Raw genomic sequence first — 7,367 nt, forward strand, 5'->3', positions numbered from 1 at the left:
AACAAGCATGAAGTAAGTGCAAAGTGTATGTGTTGAAATGTTGAGCTATATATGTTCATGTACTAATGTCACGTTATTTAGGTGTATTCAATGGCGAAGTATCGTTTAAAGGAGTAGTTGTATGGTCCTAAGAACCAATGGCCCGAAGAACCTCCAAAAGCAAAGCAAAAAAAGAAAGAAAGGTTAATTTACAAAGCACCGCCAGTCAAGTACGAATGTGGTGTTAAATTCAACTACGGTCTAGTCCATTCGGGGCTTAGAATAGGTCGTTATTGCAGCCATATGATTGACTATGATGAGGTTGGTTATTTTTGTGGTAATCATGGGATCGTATTTTATTTCTTTTGCTAAGACATATATGATATAATTTATCGTTTCAATAGAGCACTAGAAAATACAGGTGGAAATGTTATGATGGTCAAGCTAAGTTCTTGGATGAACTAAAGGGGAAGCAAGTAATTGCACGGAAGAGGGGATATGGACCTAACTACGTCAACCTTTTCGTTAAACATCACAAAGAGAAGATGCGTGTGAGTTTGCTAGGCAGCGCGGTATTTGTAACCCGATCGACGTTGGGCTTGTCAAATGGGGATTGGAGAGACAGATGACATTAGAGGAGGAGAGGACAAGGAAGGAGGCAAGGGAGGAGACAAGAGTACAGATGCAGGTCTTGAACGAGCATGTTGTTTCATTATGTGCCAGTGAGTGCTTGGAAGCCTTTTTTTCGTTGCCTGATTTAAATGGAATATAATCACGTTGCTAACTGATTGCATTTTATATATGAAGGGATTGGATGCAGCGAGGACCATGCTACAGAGGTGGCTCGTGCAAGGTATGAGGAAAAGAAGTTAGATGAGCACATAAAGCGAGCTGGTCGCACCGTTCAATCACCGATTGCGTTGTCTGATGAGAGGGACGAGGATGAGGACGACACTGCCAGACTCAGCGAGCTCATCGCTCTAGCAGAGGCAGGCTTACAGGTGGAGGAGGCTGAAGACGACACTGGTAGACTGAGCGAGCTCATCGCTCTAGCAGAGGCGGGCTTGCAGGCGGAGGAGGCTGAGAACGACACTACCAGACTGAGTGAGCTCATCGCTCTAGCAGAGGCGGGCTTGCAGGCGGAGGAGGATGACGACACATTCTTCACTCAGGCCGCAGAGGCCGCAGATGAAGCAGAGGCCGCTTACTACAGGCGAAAGGCAGATCATGGCAATGCATGTGAGCCTAGCCACAGCAACAGGGTTGTGGTTGAGGATTGGTACTCGGACGATGAGTTGCTTACTCAGTATGTTTCTGACTAAGGGTTTTTGATTGTGCCGTCTGTTAGTTCCATGCATTATTAATGATCAATATAGCTATGTAGTAGAAATTCCATTGTGTTGTCTTATATTCCATTTGAACTAATGATGTATTATACCCATGTGTCATGTACTCGGATTACCCATGATCGATCTTAAGTGATCACATCAGTTTGTATCATGCGTTCAAAATTTCTAAATCGAACGTAATCGGGTGAAATCGAACGTCAATGTCGCACCATGGTACATGGCGCGTCAGTGCCGCGCCATAGACAACGGCAACGACCAATTTCAATTGAGATGTTGTCGGTGCTGTGCAAAACTACAAGTGCTGCCTCGACCGTGCGCAAGTTGAAGCCAGGGTTGTACGACCAGAACACACAATAGAGGACATGCCTCAATGGGTCTCGAAAAAACATCCCCCTGGTGTCCACAAACCATTTCAAGCCAGGGTTGTAGTAATGCATTGCACATAAGATGCAGGGCACCCTGTTGTACGCTTCCTCCCAAGTACCCCATCGAATCGCCAGAGCAATTTGCTTAGCACGCTAAGCTTTTTCGTACGTCACATCATAATTAATGAATCCAGATATGGACTGTTGTAAAGAAGACACCGAGATATCATTATTGTCATCAACGAGCCCCAATATACGATGGGCAAGGTAACGTGCAGTGAGCTGCTGATGATTTTCCTTCCCCCTATTGTCTAGACAAGTGTGGGGTTCGACAACTTTGGTTTCCTCCACTTGCCATCACTCTGTCTCTTTCGTGTATTTAACCTCCACATACAACTGTTTTTGCATATCACGTGGTACCTCAACTCCTAGCCCGAATGAGTGATGGTGTACGGCCTATGGTGATACACAACATAGTCCTGAAGGAAGAGTTTCATCTCTGACATTGTGTTGAATATCATCCCCTTCCTAAGGGTTTCTTTCTCATGGTTATACAATGAATTCCTACACATCTGGAGACCGGTGTCACAAACTGTCATATCCGTCATGCTGACATCCCTATAGTTCAAAACACCCCTGAAAGGTACGTTCTTGGACCTTAGTTGCTCAAGCTCAGTTGCTGTGTAAGGTGGTGGTGGAACATACTGCTGCGCTTCGCTAATTCTGGCCCATGAATCATAGGGGGTATCATCTGTAGCCAAATCTGTGACTAGTCTACCCTGAGCCTAGACACCATGTAAAACCTCAGTTGGTACTGGTAATAGCATAGTATGAACCGGTACTGGCATGGCATCAGCCGGTATTGGCATAGCATCTGTACCTCCAAGGTCATCATCAGAATCGTCTGAATCACTGCTAACTACATCACCGATCCTGTCCTCCTCCTCCTCTTCCCGTTCGAACGCATTCACATCGAAGTCATTGCTTATACAACCTACTGCAGTTGAATGAAACTGCTCCTGCGTCAACTGACCATCCAAATCCATGTTATCCTGAGTTGCTTCCCCTTCAACCCCTAATTCTTTGTCATTGCCTCCATAACCATCAATGGACGGGTCGTCCTGAACACCCTACATCCTATACCCATTCTCCACCACCACCTCTGCTATGGGCACATTGGAACCTTGGAGAACCCTAGTGTAGCGGGACCAGTGAGCAGGGTCGCGCAACGGCATGAGGACATAGTGTGCCCTAGTCTTCCCAGTATCAAACCTCCCCTTTAGTGTGAAATCACCGACAAACTTTGCATTCAAACAAACACAAAGGTCATTGAAGCTAGGAGGTTCATCAAACCATTCCAATTCTTCTTCCATATCCTCAAACATACCATCTTCTCTCCTAACACTTCCTCTATACAAAACTCTAACACACACTACTACAGGAATCAATTTGCGCAGCGTGGCCAAAATGCGCTCCGTGGCGGGCACCTCTTTTGCCCGCCACGGTTAACCGGTGGCCGGCCAGCGAGGCCGGCCACCGGGGCGCCCGCTGCGGGAAATTGGTTTACCGCGGCGGGCAACCTTACCTGCTCGCCGTAGGAAATAGTTATTTACCGTGGTGGGCGGTATGAATCGTCCGCCGCGGTTAATACGGTTTACCATGGCGGGCTCTTTAAACTGCTCGCCGCGGTAAAGAGTTGATTTACCGAGGCGGGCGTTTTATGTTGCCCGCCGCGGTAAAGCCTGTACAAATACAGAGCACAGACCCTCCATCTTCTCCACGGGTCTTCCTCTCTCAAAACTCATGGGGGGAGGTTTTGCCCTAAAATTTTAGGAAACTTTTGATTTGAGTTGAAGGGCTTGGATTTGAGGGAGGAGGACATCATAAGAGGTTCATAAAGGCTCTCCCTCTCTCCTTCCATCCTCTCTCTCTATTTCCATCACCTAGAGTTCTCTTTAGATCTAGATCTAGATCTAGATCAATTTTAATGGAAAAAATGATGTCATGTATTTCTTTAACTTTAGATTCATCATAGATGCATGCTTCATCTTTCACATCGTCATTTCCTCTCTCTTTTCATGATTTTGGACGTAAAAATCATCAATTTCTCCTAATTCTTTTTTATTTAATGTTGATTGTGATGGATAATGTTCGCAGATATGATGGATAGATCGGAATGGATGTACCGGATCGATAGAGTGAATGATCCGTGGTACCTCTTTGAATTAAGGAAGTTTATTGCGGTTGGTAAAGCTCACCGTGAGAGACTGAAGCGGATGACAACCATATGTCCATGTTCTCGTTGCAAGAACCTGAAAGCCCACCGAGACAACGAGGTGCAAACTCATTTGATCATGTATGGTTTCATCGAGGGCTACACAGTCTGGACATTTCACGACGAAAGAGTTGGTGCGAGTGGCGGTGCATCTGGAGTGAGCTCTTCGACGCCGACGACGATAGCACCACCGGTGAATAAAGATCCTTCCGCAGCAGCTGCGCCAGCCAACAGTGACAACAGTTGTCGTGATTACATCACGGTGGATGATCTAATGCAAGACATGGCCGACGAAGCCAGCGACGGTGGTGATGGTCAGGATACTGTGAGCCAACCCGAGGATGTGCAGCTTGTTGAAGATCTAGTCAAACACTTCGATGAAGACGATGTTGTGTTGGGCTGCCCAAAGTGGTTGGAGAATTTTAGAGAGTTGAAGCAGGCGGCAGTTGATCCTCTCTATAAGGATGGCGGCGATTGTCCAAAGGAGTGCACGGCGCTCCGTTTTAACCTCCATATGTTGATGTTGAAGGCTCATCATGGTTGGTCTGACACTAGCTTCAATGAGTTGTTAAGCTACCTTGCCACCACGTACCCAACGGCTAACAAGGTGCCCGCCAATACTTATCGGGCCAAGAAGCTGATCCGGCCAGTGGCGATGAAGCTTAGAAAGTTTGATGCATGCCCTAACCACTGCATCCTGTATCGGGGCAATGAGTATGAGAATTTGACGAGTTGTCCGCACTACGGCTTTAGTCGGTATAAGAAAAATGCTGGTTGTCGCGTGGATGCAGAAGATGAGGGAGGCTTGCGGGGTGGTTAGAAGAAGAACAAGAAGGGGGCAAAGAAGAGCAGTGTGGCCAAATAGATCTCGGCTCAGCAGGATGATGAAGAAGAGGGTTACACGCACAGGAAAAGTCCAGCACTGTCGGTGTGGTACCTGCCCGTGACCAATCGCCTACGTGCAATATTCGGGAACCCGAATGATGCCAAGCTCATGTCCTGGCATGCATCAGCTGACCGTCTGAACGACGATGGCAAGCTACAGCACCCATCCGATGGCAAGCAGTGGAAGGATTTCGATGAGGCCTACCCAAAGTTTGGCAAGGAGCCTAGGCATGTTAGGTTCACGCTAAGTACCGACGGGATGAACCCATTCGGTGAGCTTAGCAGCTCGCACAGCACTTGGCCCGTCGTGCTCACCATGTACAACCTACCTCCCCATCTATGTCAGAAGCGTAGGTACCTTATGCTGACCATGCTTATCTCCGGACCGAAGCAGCCCGGCAACGATATAGATGTGTTCCTAGAGCCATTCATGGAGGAAATGAAGATACTATTTGATGTTGGGGTCCAGATGGTGGATGCATCCCGCAAGGAGAAGTTCACACTAAAAGCAATCATCTTTGTCACCATCACCGATTACCCCGGTCTCTTCTCACTATCGGGGTAGATCAAATGGAAGACCGGCTGCATAATTTGCATCGACGAGACCTGCTACACTTACCTTAAGGGATCCAATAAGATGGTGTACACGAGGCACAGACGATTCCTCGCAAAAAATCATAGGTATAGAAGAAGTATTATGAACAAATACTTTGACAATCAGGACGAGCCGCAGCGTGATCAACCGACGCAGACTAGTTGGGGGACAAAGGTGTATGAGATGGTCAAGGACATGGATCAGGTGGAGTTTGGAAAGAAGAAGAAGCTGCCTGAAGAGGGGAGCAAGCAGACAAGGAAGCGAAAGCGGGACCAGACGGAGGAAGTCCCCGCCGCCGTTCCTTTCAAGAAGAAGTCAATTTTCTTCAAGTACCTATCGTATTGGAAAACACTGAATACACCCCATGCCATCGACTGCATGCACCTGGAGAAAAATGTCTTCGAAAGCACGATCGGTGTCCTGCTGGACATCAAGGGCAAGACAAAGGATGGTATCAAGTCACGGACGGATCTTGTCAATCTAGGCATCAGGCCGGACCTTCACCCGGGACCGCCTTAGAACGGTAAAGTCGATATCCCGGGTGCGGCCTGCAACCTAACGCAAGACGAGAGGACGGCTTTTCTTAAGTTGCTTAGGGGTATCAAGGTGCCGACTGGTTTCTCTTCCAACATCAAGAGCCTGGTCTCCATGAAAGACCTCATAATGACCGGCTACAACTCACACGACTGCCATGTCATGCTGATGGTGTTCCTACCAATTGCGATTAGGGCTATCCGTCCAGAGTACGTGAAGATGGTCATCACACGGATGTCATACTTCTTTAATCGCATCACCCAAAAGGTCATTGATAAGGCTGAGCTGCCTGCCCTGAAGGAGTTCATCGCGGAGACCCTTTGCCAGCTCGAGATGTGCTTTCCACCATCTTACTTTGATATTATGCCACACCTAATGATGCATATGGTCGATCAGATCCATCAACTAGGCCCCATGTACCTACACCAGATGTGGACGTACGAGCGGTTCATGTCCACCCTCAACAGATACGTCCATAACCGCGCTTACCCGGAGGGCTCTATGATCGAGGCATACACAACAGAGGAGGCCGTGAACTAGTGTATGAGGTACATAAGAGATGGGAGGGTGATTGGGCTGCCTGTCCATCACCACGAAGGCAAAACCTCAGGGATGGGGTGCACAGGCTGAAAAGTGCACACCGATGTGGCAAACCGAATGGTGCAAGAAGCTCATTACAGCATCCTTCACCAGTTAGTGAGCATGGAGAAATATATTGAAAAGAACCTGGAAGAGATCCGCGTCACTAATGATGGACAACGCACGGAGGCATGGGTCTAGAACCATCACAAGAGCAATTTCATAGAGTGGCTCAAAGAGCAACACATACCCCTTGAAGGATGCCCTGATGAAGATACGGAGACCGTTAAGAGGCTTGTGTTAGGCCCATCCAGCCAAATCACCACGTGGCAAGGGTATGACGTCCAGGGCTACAGGTTCCACACGAAAGATAAGGACAAGAAGAGCTCGGCACAGAACTGCGGTGTTCGATACGAGGGCGAAGAAGAGTACATGGGCCAGAGGAGGCAATACTATGGGCAAGTCGAAGAAATATGGGAACTTGACTATGGCCAGAACCTACGCATAACCATCTTCCGTTGCCAGTGGGTCAAACCGAATGCGGTTGCAGTGGACAGTTATGGGCTAACCACCGTGGACCTCAAAAATATCGGCTACAAAGATGACCCGTGGGTACTAGCAACCAATGTCGCACAAGTGGCCTACTATATATATGCAGAGGACCCAAAAAGGCATGTGGTTGTGTCTGGAAAGCAGCGGATTGTGGGAGCTGATGGGGTGCAGAGTCCCGAACAATACAACAACTACGCAGAGCTCGAGCTTTTTACCGATCATCCAAAGAAGATCAAGGCCGTCGAGGACCGATT

At 48.0% G+C, this 7,367-nt stretch overlaps 1 pseudogene; it reads left to right on the forward strand.

The window, feature by feature from the left end:
- Positions 1–4,462: 4,462 nt before the first annotated feature.
- On the forward strand, positions 4,463–6,111 carry LOC136511619 (uncharacterized; annotated as a pseudogene).
- The last annotated feature ends 1,256 nt before the right edge of the window (positions 6,112–7,367 follow it).

Source organism: Miscanthus floridulus, chromosome 16 (assembly GCF_019320115.1).
Source record: "Miscanthus floridulus cultivar M001 chromosome 16, ASM1932011v1, whole genome shotgun sequence".
Lineage (NCBI taxonomy): Eukaryota > Viridiplantae > Streptophyta > Magnoliopsida > Poales > Poaceae > Miscanthus > Miscanthus floridulus.